The following is a 23188-nucleotide window of genomic DNA, read 5'->3' on the forward strand; positions in this document are numbered from 1 at the left end:
CTTTTAAAAGGATATAAATAAAATTATAGTCTAGTCTCACCCTGAGATCTTTATCCTGAGGACTCTGTAGACAGTGAGAGGAGCCAATATTCTGGGGAGAATAAAATAATAAGGGAAAGGCCAGGACAGTGGTGTGTACTAAGATCACCATTTAGGGACAAAAGCAAAGAACCTGTGAGCCACAACAGCAAACAAACCTGAAGGCTCAGTGGTCTACAAATCAAGACTGTTGATATCTTCTCCTGTCTATACAGTCTGTGGGCTGGTGGAGTTTGTCTGTGTATTCCTGTGGTCCCCAATATACGTACAGCAAAAATGCTACTGAGCATTTCTGAGTGTGGAGTCATTTGGTTAGGTTTTCCCTAAGTGTTCTTTCTTTTTCAGTATGCTCTGGGAGAGAGACTGCACAATGACATGAAGCAGTACTTTTGGAAGAAGGAGAGACTCAACAGTCACATTCCAGACAGCACTTTAGTACTCAGGTTTTAATAGATGCAAAAGTGCATCTTTGGTGGCCGTCTTGGGAAGGAGTGTAGGGAAGAGATTGTTCTTCCACTGAGAGGAGGATGGCTACCCAGAGAAGGCCAAGCTTGTGGGTTTGGATCCCTCATTTTCTCCCCTACCCCACATACCTTCCTCCGAAGGAATAGAGATGGATTAAAGGGAACCTACATTTAGGGATCAACCTTCCACCTGCTTTGGGTCTGACCAAGAAGCCATTACAATCTTGACTAGCCAGGGCTAGGATAAGTGGCATGACTGTGAACACAGGTAAACAAAATCTCAGTTTCTGATGGTCAGTTTGACTATAGAATGCTTAGAAGTTTTTTCTCTTCAGTCACCTTGACTGTAATGTTTCTCTCAATCCTCTATAGGTTTTGATGAGATGCCAGCAGTTGTGCTGAGTATCCGTTGTGTGTGATGAGCCGTGCCTCTCTTGTGACTTGCTGTGGATCTGAATTTATCCCACGTGGTCTTCAGTGATTGACTGAGGTGCGTATGTAGGGAATGTTTGCTATAAAATGCAGTAAAGTTTTCAGCCATGGCTACTTAAATATTCAGTCCACCTTATTCTATCCTTTTGGAAATACCATTATGAATACGTTGGCAGGTTGGGTATTCCAAAAGAATTCCAAAGGCATTCCAAAGTCTGGGACTGTTGAATTTGTTAGGCTGTAGGATCGCAAATGACTTACTGTTTGATTTACTCTTTAGTTTGAATCTGGTGTTGAGTCCCTCTAGGAGTTGGGTCATTTCAGTTACTGTGTTTTTCAAATTTAGAGTTACTATGTGGTTTGTAAAGACTGTTTTCAATTTCCTTATTGATACTGAGCTACTGGCTCTCAACTATATTTTACTTCAATGGCATTTAGAATGTCTGAAGTTCTTATCTAGCAAATAGAAGATACAGGCCTCCTCATTAACCCCAGTAGTGGCATTGTGGACTACCTGTTTTATGGGCCACATGTTCTTAATTCTTTGCAGACCGAATAATTTTAAAGTTGAGTGACCTCATCATAAAGCTGGAGATTTGACCAATAGCTACTGTTTTGACTAGGTCTGTAAAGTGTGTTTTTGTGTAGTCATATAATCCTGAAGTTATGCTTCACCTTTCTAATTATGTAGCAGCTGTTTTGCCCCTTTTCCTTCAGCTGTGAGGAGTCTGAAGGTCAGCTAAAAGTGAGCTAGAAGGGTTTCACAGGTTCTTACTGGATACGTGCACAGCCAAGAATATGTATATGGCCTTTGAAAGTTTACCAAAGCATGCAGCTCTCTTAAGTCCCAATATTATCTATGAAAGATCTTCTACCCAGTCATAGTTTGATAAGAATCATCCTTGACAAGAAAATGAAAAAAACGGTAAAGGATAGAATTTGGTGGCAATTTGAATAGCAAGAAATGAGCAAGACTGACCACCATAAGCAGAGTTATGATGTTACCATGTGCTAAACGGGAATTTGATATTTGATTGTGAGATAGAGAAGCCACATTTTGAGAGGTTGAATTGGGAGTGTCTATTACAAAGCCGTCGACTGTGAGCAGACTCAGGTTCCAAAGCCTTGCAGCCTGAAATGCAGTTAATACTGTTAGGAAACTGAGCTATGAGGGCATTAGAGTCAATAAAGAGCAGAAAGCAGTTTTAACAAACCAGATAAACTCTAACAGAGTTGAGGAGGGACACCATGGTGACCAGAGGAGAGTCAGACAGGAGGCATGGCAGAAGGGTGGCAGGGGTGGGGAGGCTTAATGAGGGTCATAGCCACAAGGACTTGCCAGTTCATGGTAAAGGTCTCTCAGATGGCATTTCTTAGCCTGGGTATCCACATTTCCTTCCCCACTGGTTTTACGTACATAAAATCAAATCATTGATGCGTCAGTGAGTGAGAGGGATGTATTGGGTTCTTAGAACCATGAGCTTAACTGAGTTAATACGATTTTGAGCATAGTTTACATGGACCTACAAGGTTATACCCAAAAGAAGTACAATTAAGAGCCCCATGAGTGTAGATATCAGTTGCTAGTCACAGGGACCAACAAAAGTTTCTGAAACCAGCTGTGGCAATGCGCCACAGCTTTGTTTCTATGTTCTGTCTCATCAGAGAGGCTCTCCTGTATTAGACCTGTTAGCATAAAAACACATTTCTCCTAAAGCTGTGAAGAAGTCCCCCTCTTCAGTTTTGCCTGGGCTGATCCCAGCTGCAACCTGAGGTGTCTCCAGCAGTTAAAAGTTGGCTCAGTATAACTGATGGCCACATTATAATGAGGATTTGAACTTAAAGATAACTAGCAACCCTTTCCCAGATCAGGAGGGAAAATGTTTACAAACCTATGTACTGCAGAAATAGTGTCACACAAGACTCTGGCGGGGTGGGGGAGGGTCTTAGTTGTTCCCTGGTGAGTTGCTTGGTGTACCTGGTCACTCAAGGTTTAGCCCAGAGCTTTGGGTAGAAAATCCTATGGTCTGGCAAGATCAACCACTGTCCAGAGTCTTATTTTCCGTTCATCTTCTTGGTTAGATAATTTTTCCTCTGAGCAAACTGGCTTGGATGGCAGGCTGGGTTGGGGCTGCGCTGGCTTTAAGTTAGCTTTTCAGGCGGTGGCTGTACATTCCCTTTACTACTACAGAATCCCCTTTTGGATTCCCTAGACAATGCACCAGGGGAGCGGCTTTTGGGGACCAGATTTCCTCCAATAAGGCTAGGATTTCCTGGGCGGACATAGAAGACTTAGGTCTGTAAGCATTTCTCCACGGCAAGGGAGTCTACTTGGCACCACTGTTGCTATCACTTCTTGATTTCCAGAGCATGTCTGCCTCTTCCTTCCCTCACAGTATTGTCTCTACTTTCTGAGAGGAGTTAAAGAAACAGAATGCAATTATTCTTCCACAGCTGTCATCTTTACATTCACTGATACTAGGTTGCTGTAAATGTCTAGCAATACTTCTCTTAGAAGTTTCTCTGAGAAGGTTCCAGAAAATTTTTCTCTTAAAGCCCAGTTAGGTCTTTAAAAGTGCACCAATAAACCCATCTTCTGTTCTTAGTGCAGTCAGAGCAGTTGGATGTGCTTTCTAGGATGACAGCAGGACAACTGATGCGAAGAAAGCAGATGATAGTTCAATGTGGAATATGGAATGTAGTCTTCCTCTAGTCTTTGACTTTTAAAAAAGTATGTCTTACTTGACTTTGAACAATTGATCCTTATCTTCGACAACAAATTCTGACATCTAACTCCATAACCATGAACCTTAGGGTGGCTGCTTTTCTTACCTATTTAGCACAATGTCTTAACAAGTTGTGACATTGCGATCTGGTTGCTATTCTTGGAGAGTTAACTTCTTCCTTTTGCTCAAAAGTAGTCCTGCTTATCCCAGAATACTTGTGTTCTTCAGGGGAGGTTTACCTGACAGGGTGAGGTTTCATACAATTTCCTCTGAACTGGCATTCTCGATGGTGACGGCACAGGTCAGTATTTATCATGCCTGTTACGGGGTGGGGAACTGGCATCTTGTCTAGGATGTCTCTGCCTGGGCTTCCAGTGAAGGGCTTGAGGTTCAGAACCCTGTGTTTTTGAGCCTGAGTTTGTGTCTAATAGTGGGCTGACCTGGCATTCAGCTGAGAGCAAGGGCTTTCCTCTGCACTGCTGGTCTTAAGGGCAGCTGCTCTGTGGTTTTCTGGAGGACTTGACGGTGTGTGTGGGGGTGTCTGCCCTGTCCATGTGACATCTCTTAGGTGTGGTGAGTGGGTTGAGGGAAGCCTGAGTGAACTTAGAGTGAGAAGGACACTTTAGAACACTTCGCTCGATTTCCTATGTGGAAAGACATATCAGCCTCCTGACAACAGAAGTCACAAACCACGTGCTGGTTGTGGAAGAGGCCCCAGGCAGCTTCTAGCCTCTGTAGCCCCAACTTGTGCTTCTGTGTGTGTGTGTGTGTGTGTGTGTGTGTGTGTGTGTGTGTGTTGCTTCATATGCAGGGGATGGAGTCCTACCTGCCTTCTGGAGCCACAGCTCGCAGTATTTCAGGAGCCAGGGGTTTTCTGATCCCTTAGCAGTGCTTCGGAAGGGATTAATCAAAAGTCTACTAGAGTGCATTCTATTGTTTTTTTTTTTTTTTTTTTTTTTTTTTTTTGTCGGTCGTGGGGCTTGAACTCTGGGCCTGGGCGCTGTCCCTCAGCTCTTCAGCTCAAGGCGAGCGCTCTACCACTTGAGCTACAGCGCCACTTCCGGTTTTCTGGTGGTTTATTGGAGATAGGAGTCTCATGGTCTTTCTTGCCCGGGCTGGCTTTGAACCGCGATCCTCAGATCTCAGCCTCCTGAGTAGCTAGGATTACAGGCGTGAGCCACCAGCGCCCGGCCCATTCTATTGTTTTTTAACAAAATTATTCCTTATAATCCTGATGGCTCTAAAGTGGACTTAGCTCTAGACAGAACGGGAAGCCTCTCTAATCGCTCGACTGAATTTAGATGATGTTGCAGGCGCGATGCTGTGGATGGCTACTCTCAGGTTCTCGGAGCCTGAGGCAGCAGCAGATTGCTTGGAGACGGGAGCTTCGGGCTACATTAGCATAGCGAGACAGTTTCAAAGGAAAATATCATTCACGTTGTTTATTAATGAATATAATTTCTAAATACGCAAATGGGGATTGTTCACGTCCCACTCCCTGCTATCCAGTGTCCTCTGAGCTGCCTCTGCACAGATGATTCTAAGATGTTGTCCATGCCCACTCCAATTTTTTGGATACTCCTCAAAGTGTGTATTACAGTAGGGTCTCCACAGGAGGAAATCATGGGTAAGCACAGGCAATGGGCCGAGCCCAGAGCTTCCCCGCTGCCTCAGGAATGGCCCCATCCAGTGTAGAGCACAAGCCAACCTCCCAGGGATTTCGACCTTGGCCATGGGAGAGGCTTCAGGAAGAAGCTCGGTTCCTGTGGCCAAATCAGCTGGCTGATCCCTCCGGAGTCTGGATCAGCATCCTCTAAAGAAGGCTCTTTCCTGAGGCTTGTCCTGCTATTTCTTGTGAATCATCTCCTGCCTTTAAGAACCTCTCCAGGACAATATTGAAGGGGTAGAATTTGGGGGTTCTATCAGTGGAGAATCTCAAGATAGTAAAGAATTCCTTTTAGCAGAGATAAGGACATATATGTTCCAACATCCCTACTTGACAGACATATTTTTGCCTTTTGTGTCTAAAATATGTCCTCTGTGCTCAGTCACTAGGTCTACCTGATGCAACCTCCTGACAACTTGGTGCCAGGTAATCCCTGATGGTTAAATGGCTCCAGGACATCCATCTACAGATGTCCTTCGTCAGGCTGCTGCCCAATTGGGCTCCATCCTTCTTTATCCTATTCCTTCACGTTGCTAAAGAGAGGCAATCTAAAGCTGTAGTCTATCACTTCCAGAAAATGAATGTACTGGTCACTAATTCCAGTCTACCAAAAGTCATGTGGACCAGTTGAATCTCTAACCTTCATGTTTTGATGAAGTGAAAACAGTGCCTATATATGGGCTAATCTGAAATGTAAACCCTTGATGTTTGACAGGTACCTTGTAGGTTTACATATCTGACTCCACAATGGGACCTCTGCTTACACAGTACCCAAAGCTAAGGAGCACTAATGTAAAGTGGTTTCTGTTACCTCAGATCCCATGGAGGAGGCAGAGGCAGGGGGCCTGGGCCCAGTTCCTTGATGGCGGAAACCTGAGTATTCTTAGCATATATTATTTACTCTGTCTGCCTGGCTGGGGTGGAAGTGGGGTTCACTCTTCTAAGCCTGCTCATCTTTGCACGATCAAGCTGCCATGAGCCTCATAGAAGCTCAGCCTCTCTGGCCTGAGAAGGTTGGGAAATCTCCATTCTTTAAAGTCTGGTTGGTTCTTAGGGGATGACCTCAATTGTGTATGTATGTATGCGTGCACATGGGTACGTACTAGGCTTGGAGATTTTGCCTCTTGCTTGTATCTTTTCTGCTCAAGACTGGCATTCTATCACTTGAGCCATACTTCTGACTTGGCTATTTGCTGGTTAATTTGAGATGGAGTCTTGAGGACTGTTTTGTACAGGCTGTCTTTGTACTTTAGTCCTCTAGGTTTTGGTCTCCTGAGCTTCTAGGGTTAGAGATGTGAGCCACCAACACTGAGTTTAACCTTAACGTTTGAAGATTGTTCTTCCTGTATGTTGTCTAGAATATGTTGGATAGAGTGGTGTCTTTGTACCCAATTGGGTGGGTAAACTCCAGTAAGGAAGTTTTGTAGGTCCAGAGAAGGCTTTGTGGGAAGGTTTGTGCATGTTTTTTTTCCCCCACGGAAAATCCAAGTATTTTTTCCCACATAAGGTTTACTAATGTGCCTCGAATATTTACAACTTCAAATTCATCTGAATTTTTGAAGTTCAACACTGTTTGTAATTTTCAACATGATTGTGGAAGAAAGAAGATTTGTGTGTTTATTTTCTGGCTTCCAGGGAAAACCATTAGGAAGCTTCTCTTCTGAAATACAAAGCCTGGGTGACTTTCTGATGTTTCCTCTGACAGATCTGAACAGTACTCCCCAATTTCCCCTGATATACCAAGTAACCACTGAGTTAGAGGCTGAGCTAGCCTTGGAAGGGTGGAAATGGGTCTCATATGAATGAAACCAGGATGGTGGCAGGGTTGGGGTCCCATCTGGTTGCTCTATAAAACATTTTCCTTGTTCTGCCCACCTTTTGAGAGGTTCCGTGGTTCACCTTCGAACTTGGGTCCTCTTCCATCTCAAACCTGGCAGCTCATGTTACATTTGTCTGGCTCTCACCGGCACTCCAGCCTCCAGCCTACCATGTTTGTTTTTCTGTTTTGCCTCAGGATCCCTGGTTGATGTCAGCTAATTTTCAACTTTCTTTCAGTATGCTCTTAATTCTCCCTTGGCATGTGATGTAACATGTTCACGCATCCGAAGATCAGGATGGGGAGATCTTGATCTACCTCTACCTAGTACCTTCATCTAGTGCCATTGTGGAAGTGATCGCAGGAAGCCCAGTGGAGGGATGGTGGGAGGGGCAGGAGGGAAAAGAGCTACTGAAAGGGATAAAATTGCAATGGTATCTTAGAGGTTCAGGACTCTACTGAAGTATCTGAGGATCATATACAATATGTTAGAATGTCCCTCCATGAGGATAGGTCTGGCTTTTTCTTCCAACAATTTACCATGACTATAACTTCCCCTTCTTCTGTAAATGAAGATGTTGAACATGGCCTGGGGAAGTCCAGCATTCTAACCAAATGTCAACTTTCTGGCTATATTCAATAGCATGCAGCACTTCACCATAGCAAGGACTTCCCTAGGCTATCATCCCCTGAAATTTAGAGAAGGACTTTCCACCTCTGAGCTCAGCCACGTGCCCATCTTCACCTTCCTCAACCACTACCTGAGTTAAACACCTACAATGATAAATGATTTATCTTAATCCCAAGCCTTAAGTTCAGTTCCACAAAAAGCAGGTGATATTGTGAGTTTAAATATGTCAAATTAGATCCACTTGTTGACAATGAACTCTTGCAAATCGTAAGTTGTACATTTCTTCTACCATATTTAACTTAGAACAGCTCTCATTCTTCAGGCATGATGGAGATATAGATTCCACACATAAGCATGTATGTATTACCTAAATCAATGACTGCATTTCATTTAGGCACATATTTCTATGAAGTTTTGGGGATCGTATTTCTGACAGGCTTTATTTTGTTGAGCATAGCTCTTGCAATTTAATGGCTTTTTATTGGAAACTAAGACCCAAGAACAGTCGGCATCTCATGTAAATTCTAACCATGGGTGCTCTTTTGTCTATGAGACATGTTTTTCTCTTCTGCTATATCATTCCTTAGTTGCCTTGAATTCTGAGAAGCACATTGCACTTCCTATTCTCTCCTCAAGATGCCTGATAACTGGCTGAAAAGGAAAGATGAAATATATGTGAAACCTGCTTTTTTGCTGACCCTAGAAGGTCTACTGAGGAATGTAGAAAAGACACTCTGAACCTCATGTGGAAACATTTGGCTTTGACTTTGCCTCCTGTGTGGAGGTGTTTAATACCATCAGCTCCTTTTCTTCTGGATGCCTGACCTAAGTCATGCATTGACCTTTGTTTGCTAGGTGCTCTGTTCGTGAACTTTGCTAGGTAACGCTGTTCCTTACAGTTCATGGGTAAGTGTGTGTATGTGTGCGCACATTGCTAAGCTAGAGCAGTTGGAATTGACTGGGTATGGTATTACTTCTCTGGGGAATGTATTCATTCCATATTCCCAAAGTTGTTCCTCAGGATACTGGGGAAAGGTGCGGGGTTCACTGGGGTCCTGGGTCACATTGGTTTTTACTTGGCTCCCACATCCATGGTTCTGTGATCTCAGGTGGTCTGCCTTCTCTACTGAGTTCATTTTGTTATGGTGAAGAGCTGAAGGGATGTTCCAGCAATTCATCTCTGACAAAGGAAGTTTGCCCTTTGGCTGTTGATCTCAGGTGAGCTCCCAGTGTTTACCGTGAGATGACAACCAGGGTCTATCTACCTTGTGACCACAGTCAGGGTTTCGTTTTCTGTGGGTAATGTTGGTTGAAGGTAAATGGAATGTTTTATCCAAGTAGGAAAGCTTTGCTTCATACTTACATAGTGTAGAATATGGGGAGTCTTGTAGTTGGCAAAGAATGGTCCCAAGCCTGGGATCTGTATCAGGTTACAGCAGCTCAGGGCTTCATGCTTGCTAGGGAATCACTTCTCTACCCTATAGGTATCCGGGCTGGACATGTGGCTTTTTGTCTTCCAGATAGTGTCTCAAAATTTTGCCTGGGATTGGTCTTGATCAGCAGTCCTCCAACCCTTGCTTCTTGTGTAGCCAGGATTATATAACAATGATAAAATCTTAGTTTTTCAATGTGCAATAAAGATGGGTTTTCCCTCTACTAGCAGTTCTTGCGGCTGACAACCAACAACAGTCTATGACTGAGGAATGAATTCTTGTAGTGAGATGAAAAGCCTGTTGAGAATCCAGTCAGACCTTGAGTTGCTTTCCTGACTTAGTTTGTTCTTTCGGTGCTCTTTAGTTTCCATCCTTAATTTTGGAGCTCTTCTCTGTCTCAACTCGGAATATGCTAATCAAATTGTTGCCCCGATTCTTCTCAGTGTTGTGTGAATGAAGCTGCTAGTTTCAGGATTCTAGGTTGCTTTAGGTCTCCAACGTGTTCCAGGAGAGATTTCTCTGGACATCTAGAAGCTGTGCCATCTCCCCAGTGAAGGTCATGCATAATGACCTTGAATGACAGCCTCACCAGTAGACCCAAAGTCTTTGCTCTTGGGCGCACATAGATGACTGGGTTGCAATTCCTAACTCCCAGGTGACCAGGAGTATGCATATGGATCTCCTAGTACTATCATGTCACAGATGATGCAGCGAATGACTCTGTACACACACCTGGCTTCCTAAGCAGAGCAGAATTTAGTACATAGTGTTGTAATGTGATGCTCTTCCTATCTTTGACCTACGTCCCATTTGAATGACTGATGCCCCTTTTGGACATTCCACTATTGGCACCAGGAATGCTAAGGAGCCTATTTGACTTCCTAAGTGCCTACTCACTTGAACACTTCCCAGGATTGAACATAAAGGTAGCATTTGATCCTGCCCTATGTATAGCCTCTGGAAAAGTTATCTAGAAGACATATGCATCTGATTTTGTGCTGACCTCAAGTGGAAGGAGCTGCTTCATGTCTTTGGCTTCATAAATCCCCAGCCATGTTGGCCTGTTGGACACTATCAGTTCAGCTGCCTCCTGTTTTTATCCTTGTCTGTCTGGTGCTCTTATTATGTCTTTGTATGAACGTCAATCCTAAGGCAGAAGGGTGGCTAAAGGTTTTCAGTCTCTATCATCGCATGATTTTAAAGTATTGATTTATGAATGACATGTATCTCACTGTTTTGGGAATGCCCAGGGAGAGGCAATCTGCAAATTTTATGGTTGAAAAATTTTAGTATTGGAATAATGTCTTTAAGCACCTGGAAGTTCAGTTGGATTTGTGGCCTCCAGTAGGAAGAACTTAATTCTTCAGGAGGATTGCTTTGAGCCCAGAATTCCAGGAGATCTAGTACCTTGTATCGAGACCAGGCCCGAGAATACTCCAGTCCCACTGACTGCTATAGTTGAAGGAAAAAAGTATATTCTAAAACCACATTCTCCACTTGTATTATTAGGCCAAGTCTAACCCTGAGAAGTGTTTGGACTAGAAGCTTGTCTTGATTTCATAAGGAATAGGTTGTCAAACTACTTGGCTAGAACTCTAGTCCAAAGAGGTGTGCATTTGTAGAGAATACTCACATTCTCTATAAATGTGGCCATTGTCACCATTTTTCTGCTCTGATGATTCTAGGTGGTCTCAAGGTTACTTCATTACAATACTCTAAATTTGTCTCAAAATATGTTCTTACTGAGCCCAGGGCCCTTGTGTTGTTCAGGGGGAAGTTCTTCATATTTTAACCATGTAATTTCCTCTGCACAAATCCTGTGGGTGGTGACTGAATGTGCAGTACTTATCATGGGCTGGGAACTGGCATCTTACCTAGGATGCCCGTCACTAGGATTTCCCGATCTCTGAATTCTCCGTTTTCTTCCCTTTGGGGCAGTGAAGCACTCGGCTCCAGAACCCAAGAGCAAGTCTGGGTTGATATCTACCAGTTGTCCATCCTGGCCCTTGGCCCTAAACAAGAAGTCATGAGCATGTGATGGTGGAAGCAGCCACAGGCAGCGTCTCGGCCTCTGCAGGTTTCCTTGTGCTTCTATATGTATGCTGCTCTGTGTGCAAGCTGACAGGATGCATCATTTCAGCAGCCAGATTTTTTGTTTAGAACTTTGCAAGTCCCCTTAGGTGTCAGTAATGCTTCAGAAGTGACTACATCAAAAACTTAATGCTGTGTCTTCTGTTCCTGAAAAAAAAAAAACGTATTCCTTATAATCCTGGTGACTCTATGGGTCCTAGACAGAGGGGAGCCTCTCTGATTATTCAGTGGAATGTAGATGAAGGTCTGCCAGGTTGGATGTGTGATGGCTGCGGATGGGTACTTCCAGCTACTCGGGAGCCCCAGGCAGGAGGATGTTTCGAGCCCATAGCTCCAGGCTAGGTTGGGCAGTATAGTGACACTTTGATTTCCAGGCCACGTGGGAGTTACTTTAGACAATTAAGGATAGGTTAATACTTATATGCATGAATTTTGAATATATAAAGCAGGAGGCGGCTTCAGGAGCTACCTAATACTGTTTTACCCTGTTCTCCACAACCCGAGAGTGGGATGTGTTGACTTGACACAGCAGGATGTCCAGGTGTTCCTACTCCCTGCTCCATGCTGAACTGAGTCTCGTGTGTGCTATCTGGTGACCAGGTGCTGTAGAAGGGGCTTGTTGAGTCTGCTTATTTGGCAAAGCTACAGGCTGCCCCTCCTGAGTCTCTCCATAGCACTGAAGAAAGGTCTTCTCCAAGACAGGTAGTAGATGGGGCCATGTGAGTAATATCCAGATTTGACTTCAAACTTCTGAAGAAAATGGTGAGAATTTTGAGCTTGTAACAGTGAAGTCTGGACAAAAATAGCCTCACTCAGTGGAATTAAAATGTTAGTGTTCAGACATCCATACTCTCTGACCTTTAACTTTTAATCTATGCCCTATGGGCATAATCAATAGTGACCTGAGGTAGACTTGTATAGTGGCCAACAACTGCTGTAACCAGATTCAGCATGTGTGAGAGGCATGAGGCTGAGAGCATGTCTGGTGAGTAGCTCTCCATCAGTCTTTAGCCATCTGTATCTCTATCTCATTCCTACACATTGCTAAATGAATAAAGGGTACCTACGACTCCACAAACCTTTTGGCCATCTCAGATCCTGTAAATTGGATCTATGTAGACCAATCCTTGCAGACATTTCTGCACCATAATGTGAGTCATTCAGCACTGACAACCAAATCCTCATGGAATAGAAGGCTCTGTCTGTGAACGGAGCTGGAAACCAAATCCTTGCTTTTATATGTAACAAGGAATGTTCACCTCATTAATGTTTGCAGCTCTGACCTCATCTGGAAGATCTGCTTACAGTGGTATAGAAGACTGAAGAGCCTCAAAAACACCTGCAAAGAATGTGACACATTTGTATCACCTGAGAACCGATGTATCCTTAGTATAGATTAGGTGACCTCACTAAGCCAAAGGGCACGGCTGCAGGTCTGAACAGGCTTTTCCCCAAACTGACTTTGCCATTTGCTGGATTGCTGAATTGGTGTGCTTCTACTTTTAATCCTGTTGATAGGTTCATAATCTGCTGCAGTTGGGAGATACTCTTTGTAATGACGTTAAATAGGTTATCAGTGAAGCATTTGGACGACTGCATCCATTGGAAGTACTCAGCACAGGCGGCAGCTCTAGAAGGCTAGACAATTTATGGAGCCTATTACTATGTTTGTTCTCAAAATACCGTGGGATATTTCTGAACAGCCACTTTGTAAGTTGCTTTTGGTTAACTTCTTTCATCTACTTCTACCGCTGTGATTATAAGAGTTCTCTTCAAAGTGCAGCTCCTACACTGCACATGAGAAGAATTGAGGCAACAGTGGCAGGAGGATACTTCTCCATCTTGAAACTCAATGACGCCAGGCTACTCTAGGTCTCTAGCAATCCCTTCCCTTCGAAGTTTCTCTGTGAAGATTTGAGAAACAGCCTCTCCTCCTAAAGTTCAGACAGGCCCTCAAAAGTGCACTGATGAACTCATTCTCTTTGTTCTTAAAGAAACAAGAGGATTTGGCATCCATTACTTTCTGGTGTTGGGGTGAGTTGTATGCTCCACATAGATCCCCCAGCACCTGTAGGTCATAGGACGGCAGGGGCCGTCCCAAACACTGGGCCCTTCTAAGCCGAGGACAGATCAGTAGGCAATGTTGTCCTTAACCGTGCTCCAGTTGCTTAAGAGCTATCTCATTTAAATTTGTAAATCAATGTGAAGGGAGAACAATTTTTCTTTATATTTCTCTGCTTTACTTCACATTAGATATCTAATATAGATTCCTCAAATTAGAATGTGAAGAAAGGTGGTGGCAGAGACTCTGCTTACTGCTTCATGATAGAATCCATCCTTTTGTGTTTCAGCAGAAACTTACTTCCTCCTTCGTTTGTTGTGATGGGTTGTTTCTCTAGCTTCATGGGGAGAGGTTTTGTACAATTGACTGTATTGTGGGATCTGTAACTAAATGTTGCTTCTCTACATTCAAACCAGTGAGTGCTCTTGGCCTTGCTCAGTGTGTGAAGGATGTCCGTAATACCACTGGGATTCCCACTGACCTGGGCTAGGTAGGCCAGCGTGGACCAGCTGTGGGGTAGATTGTGGGGATGCTGGGTCTGCCTAGTAGGAGCGTGGGAATCCAGTTTTGACTTTTCTGTGACGTGCTTGGAGTTAGGGCCCAGTTCTTTTCTTGAGTCTGGCAGCTGGGCTGTTTTCCTCTAATGGGGCCATTTGTGCCAGGTCCTTCCTTGTGTATTGAGCTAGGGTGGTACTCTCAGGTGATGGCTGCAGTGCCCACTATTCATTGAGCTGAAAGTGCATGGCCATAGGTCTGCCCTGCTTTGTGCTTTTCTGTGGAATGACTCCAGTTTTCACTTGGCAGAGATGACACTGAGTTATTCTTGGAGAAGAGGTCGTCTTTGGGTGATCATTGGTGAACAGGTGGTGAGCACTTCTGACTTTAACAATCTTCTAGCAGGCCTGTGGAAATAGGTGGTGTGATATCCAAAAGATGTCTATGAGCAAGTGCTCTGGAACTTAGCTTTCATTTTCTGACTGGGAGAGGTCTTCCTCAGCCTGGGTGTGGTGGTGGTGGTGGAAAGATGACTTCCTTTTTCCTGAAGTACAGGGGGTACTTGAATGGAAAGTCGATAATGATGGAGAAGATGTGTCTGCATCCAGGAAAAAGTAGAGGCGAGAGCCTAGGTCAAGGTGGCAGAAGTGATTTAAGTCCTGTGTTATTTTAGTAGGTAGGTTTGCTCATGATTTTCTACCCCCCTCATGAGTCTGTGCTGCTGTAAGCGTGGCTAAAGCAGATATTGGTTATTTCTGTCCTCAGAGACCATTATCTTGAAGGCACTCTCAGTTCCAGATGGAGAATACTTGACCCTGATTGTTTTAGTCAGATCCAGAGTAACCTGTAAAACTTTTTGTAAGGGTAATGACTCTTAATGTTGTTGTGTACCAATTACTTTTTGACTATAAAAATGGGAAAGATTCTGTTGCCACGTGCTGCCTCCCTGTGGAGTTCTCTTGCTGAGATTCTGAACTAGGCAACTCAATCTTCAGGTGTTCATCACAGCTGGAGAGGGCCCTGGTGGAGAGGGGGTAACGATACAACCCAATGATGGAAGCTCCTGAGCCACCCTTGGGAGAGGAAAGGGATTTCTGGGAAGGCTGAGAGTTTGGTTCTGGAGAAGAATCAAGAGTTCTTGTATTATTGCCTGGATTGGCCTCACATTATGATCCTTCTACTTTCATCACCCGGGTAGTTGGGAATATAGAACTATTGAATGTGACCCCAAAGATTGATATAGGAGACTAGAGCAGCACTGAGGAAATGTTTTCTTCCTCTCTAGACCTGGCAGATCCCAGAGAAGGAGGGAGCATATGACCCTGATATCTAGAGAGTCCTCAGTGAGCCACATCTGTACGAAGGTCTCCTCTGAGATGGCTCTCTCTCCCTTTAGACTACATATTAAATGCAACAGACTTGGCCCAGGCCCAGTCGCCACTCCTCCCAGGGGGAGTGGGCATGTCCTCTGCTCTTGGAAAAGTTGATGGCAAAGTGTGGCATCTTAGACATTTACCAAGATGAGGTAAAATATAGGAGGACCTGACCTTCTCCCTTTTCCTTCCATGGTATCATTTCTCACCAGTCATTATCTTAGAAAGCCTGGAGACTGTTATTCATTTAAAAATTTTCTGCCCAAGATATATTTTTGGATATGCATTTCATCTAGAGATGTTTGACCTTGGTCCTGGATGAAGGGTTATCCACTCTGGCACCTTGGTATCTTTGCTGAGACAGTTGTTTGAGCCTTTCAGGCACTCAGCATATGGTTCTGAGTCTTTCAAGTAGGCACTTCAGACTGAACGCACGTAGACTGCTGTCAACTGCCCTGAATTTTCCAGTTGTGATACCTTGGAGCCTCCAGAGGGGACTGCCCCAGGCTGATAGCTTGGGACTTATTATGTATGGTCAGGAACAACGTGGTCTATGAGCAGGCCAGGCCTCTGTCTGGACACTTGCAGAGACATTTGAGTGTCCCATTAACAATGTCGTCTGGTTGGCTCAATGACTGCATGTGAGAAGGTTGGGAGCAGTGTTATTCTTGGGGTTGGAAAGCTGCTTTTTATGGTATTACGGTTTCCATGGATTAATTTTTGAGGGCATTTTTCATGTTTAAATGAAGACGGGCACAGGAGAAAAATCATTCAGGTTATCAGATAAGTGTGTATTCTCTGAGTGTGAGGAGATGCCTTCAGGGCCATCTTTAATTTCTGTGATGAAGGGCACCTTTAGCTCTGAACATAGGGCCTCCCATCCCTTCTTATATTCTTAGCTTAGCAGCGATCACATGAGTTGATCATCATCCTAACGGGTGAATCGGAGTGCTGTGTCTAATGTAGGTACAGAGAAGCAGTTGGTCCTTCAGTCTAACACTTTCCTTGTGGAAGGTCACATGATTGAATATGTTTCTGAACACTAATGTGTCCACTGTTTCTCTCAGCTTTTCTAGACCATTTTGCTGCCAGTCCTTGGCGTGAGCTACCATGACAACATCTGAAGAGGGGATACAGCTCCTGTTGTCACCATCTGCTTAGGTCAGGGTGACATTTTGAGAGGCTTCTTACATCTTGAACTTTAACAATGACCATCCAGTAATAGAGATGTATTCTGCATGAGTTTACCCTGCTCACACATCACTTTCTACCGCTAGGACCCTTGGCCTTTGATTCTACATAGAGAATCTGATCACAGAGCAGTTACATGCACTATTTTCTGAGTGTGTATATATAACATTGGCATCTACTCCAGGGAGTTCAAGGGATTTCTGAGCATGTTCTCCACAAAGCAGGAAAAACTGCAACCAAGGGATGAGATGAATTCCTCGATGACTTTCGCCATTTCTATTCAGGCAGAGGTACCCATCTGCTACAGGGGAATGGTTTGGAGGTGGTTGTGGACTAGGTTGGAATTCTACCTGAACTTTCAGATTTATGCCTGTTTTTTCTTCCCTCTCCTGTGAAATGATCTCCTGCAGCCTGATACAGCATGTGTGCAGACTTGCTGAGGCAGAATCGCTCAGATACCGGAGAAGAGTTGGCATGAGCTGGGGGAAGGGGAAGCATGAGGGTTTGTCCAGTGTAGACTCTCAACTAAAATGACAGAGGTCCCATAGCTTTCACAGCAGTGTTCTAGAGAATAGGCAGGGACGAGTTTAAACTGTGTGTTCTACCTTCCTGGCTGTGATGGGCTTCACATCAAGGCAAGTTGGAGTGTACAGAAGGGCCTAGGGAGGTGGCAAGGCTTTGTTTATGGCTTTGTTGGCTTGAACCCCTTGGCTGTGTGTGCTGAGGATCCAAGCTTGCTAATGAAATAGATTGTATCTGCTGGAAACCTCCATTTCCCTGTAAAATTCTTGTCTGAGTTCCCTCCTTTTGCACTCTTATGTGGGTCTGAGCTTCACAGGGACTTCTCTGGGTGAAGGCATGGGGTTTGTAAGCTTCTCCCAGCTTCCTAGCTCTACTGATCAATGTACCTGGGTGCCTGAGTTACACCAGCCCACTCATGCGCAGTCTAGCAGATAACGCTGTCCCTCTGCTGACAGGCAGTGCCATGGAACACACGAACATTTCTCGATCTCACAAGTCCCATGTTCATGACATTTCTTTTTTTAATTTATTTTATTTGTGAACATACTGTACAGAGGGGTTACAATTACATGGGCAGGATAATGCCAAATCACTGGTGAGCGGTTGTGCATGTATGTACACACATTCACACTAAGGCATGTACATAGTGTCAGATTTGACTGGTTATGTACTATATATTATAGTACCCAAGTGAAAGAAGACTTGGAGATTCCTTGGAAACATCTTCTGTTGGTTTGTGTATTTTTCTTGCTGGTGGCAATCAAATTCAGAATTTCATGCAAACTAGGCATACTATCACTAGCCATAACTGGAGTTATTTTGTCTTCTATTTATTTTAATTTTGGGGGCTGATTCTGGGACTTGAACTCTGGGTCTGGGCACTGACCCTAAGCATTTTTGCTTAAGGTTACTACTATACCACTAAAGCTACAGCTGTATTTCCAACTTTTTGGTTGTTAATTGGAGATAAGCCACATAAATTTTTCTCCCTTGGGTCAGTTTTGAACCCCTCTGTACACCATTTTTACAATAAAAAACATGAAAAAAACATTATCCTGGAGTACTTTAAGTTCAAATTTCCTAAGTGGTCTGTAAATTAAGACAAATTTTGAGTGGGAAGAAGGTCTCAGAAACATTTATTTGTGTGTGTTTTGCATTATTTCCCAAGTATACATAAGTTAACAGTAGGAGAAACAATAAGAATAATTGGAGAAAAAGAAGTTCTATGTTTAAGTATAATGGTTCAATACAGAATAGAAGACTCTGCAAATAAGACAATTTTGAAATAATAAAGCCAAGGCCAGTAGGTAGATCTATGGGTGTGATATAGAGAAAGCATTACTACTAAGTGGAATATGAAGGATGAGGCCACTCTGTTTCTTCTACTAGTTCTAAATCATGACAGCTAATCATGGAATTTTGTGAAAAGTAGAAGGGAGGAATAATTCTAGTTCCAAAGCAATTCGGATATAAGAGCATGGAATTAACTGGAAATAATGCCATGTTGAGAGAGCAGGAATTATACTAGCAATGAATTGGTGGATAAAATCACATTTCTTTTTTTTCTTTTCCTTTCTTTCCTTTTATTGTTTTTTTGATGTTTGTGGGCCCGGGCACTCTCCCTCTACTCTTCAGCTCAAGGCTAGCATTCTACCACTTGAGCCACAGTGCCACTTCCAGTTTTCTGGTGGTTAATTGGAGATAAGTTCTTCAGAAACTTTCCTACTTGTGCTGGATTGAACTGCAATCCTCAGATCTCAGCCTCCTGAGTAGCCAGGATTATAGGCGTGAGTCACTGGCACCCCTCTTAAGATCCCATTTCTAACAATGTACACTCAAGGTGTGTAATGTGTATGTTCATCTATCTTTATATGTATTATTGAGTTAAAAATCTGGGCTATAGCTTAGACTTTACACTCACAAAAATGTAACTAGTTTAAAATCTGATACTCTTGGAAAGATAAAACCTAAGAATGTAAAGGAGTTTGGGAAGTTCAGTTTGCATCCAGCCTGGGCAGAACAGTCTTTGAGACACTACCTATAATTAACCAGCCAAAAGTTGCATTGGAGAAATGGCTCAAGTGATGGAATACTAGTTATGAGCAAGACTGTTGAATAAGAGCTTGAGGTTTTGGCATACATACATAAAAGCATGCACATAAACAGAGGCACTTATATGTGCAAACACATATATATGAAACAACTCTCAGAATGTGTAGAAAAGTTAGAAAGTAATAGAAAATATGTCCTGAGTAAAACTAGAACAAGTGATAATTTTTTAATATTAGAAAGCCCTCAAGTGAACTTTCCCAGAAAAGCTTGAGAATATTACAAAGTTACGGAACAGAGATAGTAAGAAAATCAAGTAATCATTATTAAAGGAATCAGATCCATGGAGGAATGAAACAGAGACCCCTGCAGGTGCATCTGAAAATGTTCATATCCTGTGTCAAATGTTAGAACGTCTTTGAAAATTGTACATAAACAGTCTGAGCAGTCAGTCTAGTGAATAAGATCATTGGAGAAATTCAGAATTGCTAGCCTGTTTCTAGATTAAATAAACCAACAACATATGGCAGAGCAATGTGATACAAACCTGGGATTCTAGCACTCAAATTAAGATAGGAGATTAGAGAGTGGAATTATATAACGATACTTTCCCTCAACCAGGTAGTATAATTTTGCCTCAATAAAACAATCCAAAAAACAAGAAAGGAATACAAAGTTGGAAATTTGGGTTAATTATGTCATTATGTTTTGAGAATTCAAGTTTCCTATATACAACTCATACATAATCCTCACCTGTGTTTTAAATGCTGTCTTCATTACAGAACATTCCTCGATAGAAAATAGCTCATGATTACCAACCAAATATTTGAAAAAGTAAGCATCATTCTGTTGGATTACAAAGAAATTATGAAGGAATACAAAAGCTTAAGCCTGGAGAAATAGCAAAGTTCATCTCATGTAGGACTTTGTAGACCTGGCTAAATTAGAATTTAGATTTTAAAAAAGTAGTTTTTGCTTGTAATTTCATATTCTATAGGATACTACAAAATTGTTTTCAAGTAGAAGATTTAATTTAGAAATTCACAAATGATTCTGGCATTCTATTTGCCTAGAATATTCTTTCAAGTGAGGTATAATTAAAACTTAGTTAATAGATAATTCCAATAATTCATGTATAGCATGATAATGTGAAAAATTTAGCAAGAGTTGCTAACAAATGGATACTATTGATTTATAAATTTAGAAAAAGAGCAATTTTTTGAGACTTTGGTGTAACATGGTATGAAGAGAATAATTGTGTCATCCTTTTTCTTCTACCTATACATAGCACAGGAAGAAATTTCCTTAATTACATACATCTGTATACAATGAGTAAAAAGCTAAGTTTGAGGTGTGTTTTTATTTCGTTTTTGTTGTTTGGTTTGTACTAAGGCTTCACCTCTGGGCCTGGGCACTGTCCCTGAGACTGTTTTTGCTCAAGGCTACTGCTCTACCACTTGAACCTCAGTGCCAATTTTGTCTGGCTTTTCTTTAGCAGTTTATTGGAGATAAGAATCTAAGAAAACTTTCTGCCTGAGTGGGCTTTGAACCATAATCTTCAGATCTTAATATTCAGATATTCAGATCTCCTGAATATCTATGATACATAAAATAATAATATATAATAACATAAAAATAAATAATACTTGCAAGTGTTCTGATCTCAAGAATACCGCTGGAGGGAAATGATGCAGCAAAGTTTAGTGTAGTGTTCTTTACACAACTGGGAGTGTATCTCAGCAGAAGTGCAGTATATTTTCACAGTAGTGATAAGCTAGTCATGATATAAATTTAGGGAATTTTAAGGTGCACCTTACAAGTTGTAAACTGTTGGGCATAAAAACTTGGGATTTTTGTCATCGAAATAATAGCTTACTCTGATGAACAAATGTTAACTCTTCAGGAATTAATTGTTATAGATAGGTCATAGTTTTATCTTCTACCAGAAAATGGCTATTTTATCTGTTGACTTTTAAATGTGTAACATCCCATTGGAAACTGCATCTATTGCAGAATTAAATAAAGTGCAAACAGATACTGTTTTAAATGTCTCTGGTATAGCATGTTCAGAATTTGAAAATGAGTATTTAGTAGTCATAGGAATTTTAAAGAACATATATATTCTGTCCTCTTTACAATTATTCAGTTTTATAAGTTAGGAGTTTCCATAGAATTGAACATTTTCGGGTTAGTATGTGATAATATTAAAATAATGTTTTGTTCCAAAATAATGGCAAGCATATTGTGAAAATATTGTATAGTTTGATAACCTTCAAGTTGATGACCCTTTGATAAAGAAAGGGGTAATAGAATAATATTTACCATACCAACACATTGAAATTATATTTTTGTAGCTTATTTTTCAATTTAATTTTATTGTCAAGGTGATATATAGAAGGGGTTGCAGTAATTGTAAGGTAGTGAGTACATAACAAGTCAAACTTTTTACCCCCCCTCACTTTCCTCAGTTTTCCTTGACCTCAATACCCCTCACAAGTTGTAATGTATATTTCAAACATGTTGTGTTGTGTGCATTGCTACTGCATTAGTTTGCTATTTGTCCTTTGTCTCACCATTTTATTATTCCACTTCCCTTGCCACATTAAGATAAATGTATATACAATGACACATGATACTGTAATCAAATATAGCAGGGGACAAAACATAGGGGAAAACACAAAAGAAAAAAGAAACCACATAGTACATTAAAAACAACAACCACAAAGAAAAACCTCTGTTTCCATATGTAGGACTTCATTTTGCTCAGCATCATCTTATACATAGCTATTGAGCCATTCTGTTCAACTTCTAGGACTATCCTAGATATTCCCTACTTATTACAAATTAGGGAAACCATGGAATCTTTCTTTGTGTCTTGTTTATTTTACTTAGTAGGATTTTTCCAAGTCATTCCAATTCCTTATGAATTGTAAGCATAGAATTCTACCGTGTTTGTATATACCACATTTTGTCAATTCATTCATCTACTGAGGAGCATATTGGTTTAAAACATGATTGCATGTAAGTATCATTTATAGTCATTCTAAAATGACAGATGCCACCTCCTCAGACATTCTAAAATCACGATTTCTATGTAAGATAAGATTTCATGGTGGTACATGTGTTGGGGATATCTGGATGAGTCTAATGTATATCTTGCACTGAATTAGGCAGGAAGATATCCAATATCATATGGGATATGTCTCTTTAAATAAAAATTATGTAAGTGGAAGGGCAAAAGATGGGGAAGAGAAGAAAATAACTGACAGCAGATCATTGTCCCAAGTTAGAGTATAAAAAGACATAATCTATAATTTCCCAGTTAAAGAGAGACCAATATAATACATCCCAATTAATTTAGGTACATGCAAAATATTTACTTGGCTTTTTCCTACTGTAATGCTCCAAAATAAATGAAGACTTATAAGAAAAATTATGTGATTTCCACTACTTCAACCTGAACACTAAATGTAATGAGCCCTCTTTTTCTCACTTTGCACGTGGAAAATAGTCCCAAAGTTGATGATGTTGTGGCTGATTAGAGTCAGAGCTAGGGGCTTCTACTTGTACAATTATCCCAGAATAGTTTAAAGCAGTGTTTCCCCCAAAGATATCCAACTACATTTTCTGAAGCTATACTTTGAACACACCCTCACACCTGAGCACATAATTTGAAATCACACTTCTGCATTTCCTTGGCACATTCTACTTTGTGCTTTTGTCTTTTTTGCACATTCCTTTTGAGTTCATAGTTGCTCTATTTCCATTTCATCTTTACAAACTGCTAAGAACATTGTTTAACTACCACTACTTGTTTGCACACACCCAGTCTATGTATGAAGGTACTTTGTCTATGTTAAGCAATAGGGCAGTACTCACTCTCTGAGGAGAAAAGTTGCACAGTATAACCCTACACCCACAGTAGAGGATGTAGAATTTAAAGCATTTTGAGATGAACAGTGATATTAGAATTGAAAGGCTCCTTAGGGACATTTTCTTGGAGCTCATTAGTTTTCCCTGTAGAAATATAAATATCCACAAAATCTGGAGCTAATTAGTAAGCATCTGAATTTACACTAGATCCTACATGTTGTGTTAATACAAGTTACCATTGTATTATTGTTATATCATCATCCTTCCCTACTTGAAAATGGGTATGAGAAAATGAAAGAAAGGCACTAAAGCAAAATGTCTTATC

The sequence above is a fragment of the Dipodomys merriami genome, unplaced genomic scaffold (genome assembly GCF_024711535.1).
Source record: "Dipodomys merriami isolate MVZ:Mamm:240054 unplaced genomic scaffold, mDipMer1.0.p SCAF_650, whole genome shotgun sequence".
In the NCBI taxonomy this organism is placed as follows: domain Eukaryota; kingdom Metazoa; phylum Chordata; class Mammalia; order Rodentia; family Heteromyidae; genus Dipodomys; species Dipodomys merriami.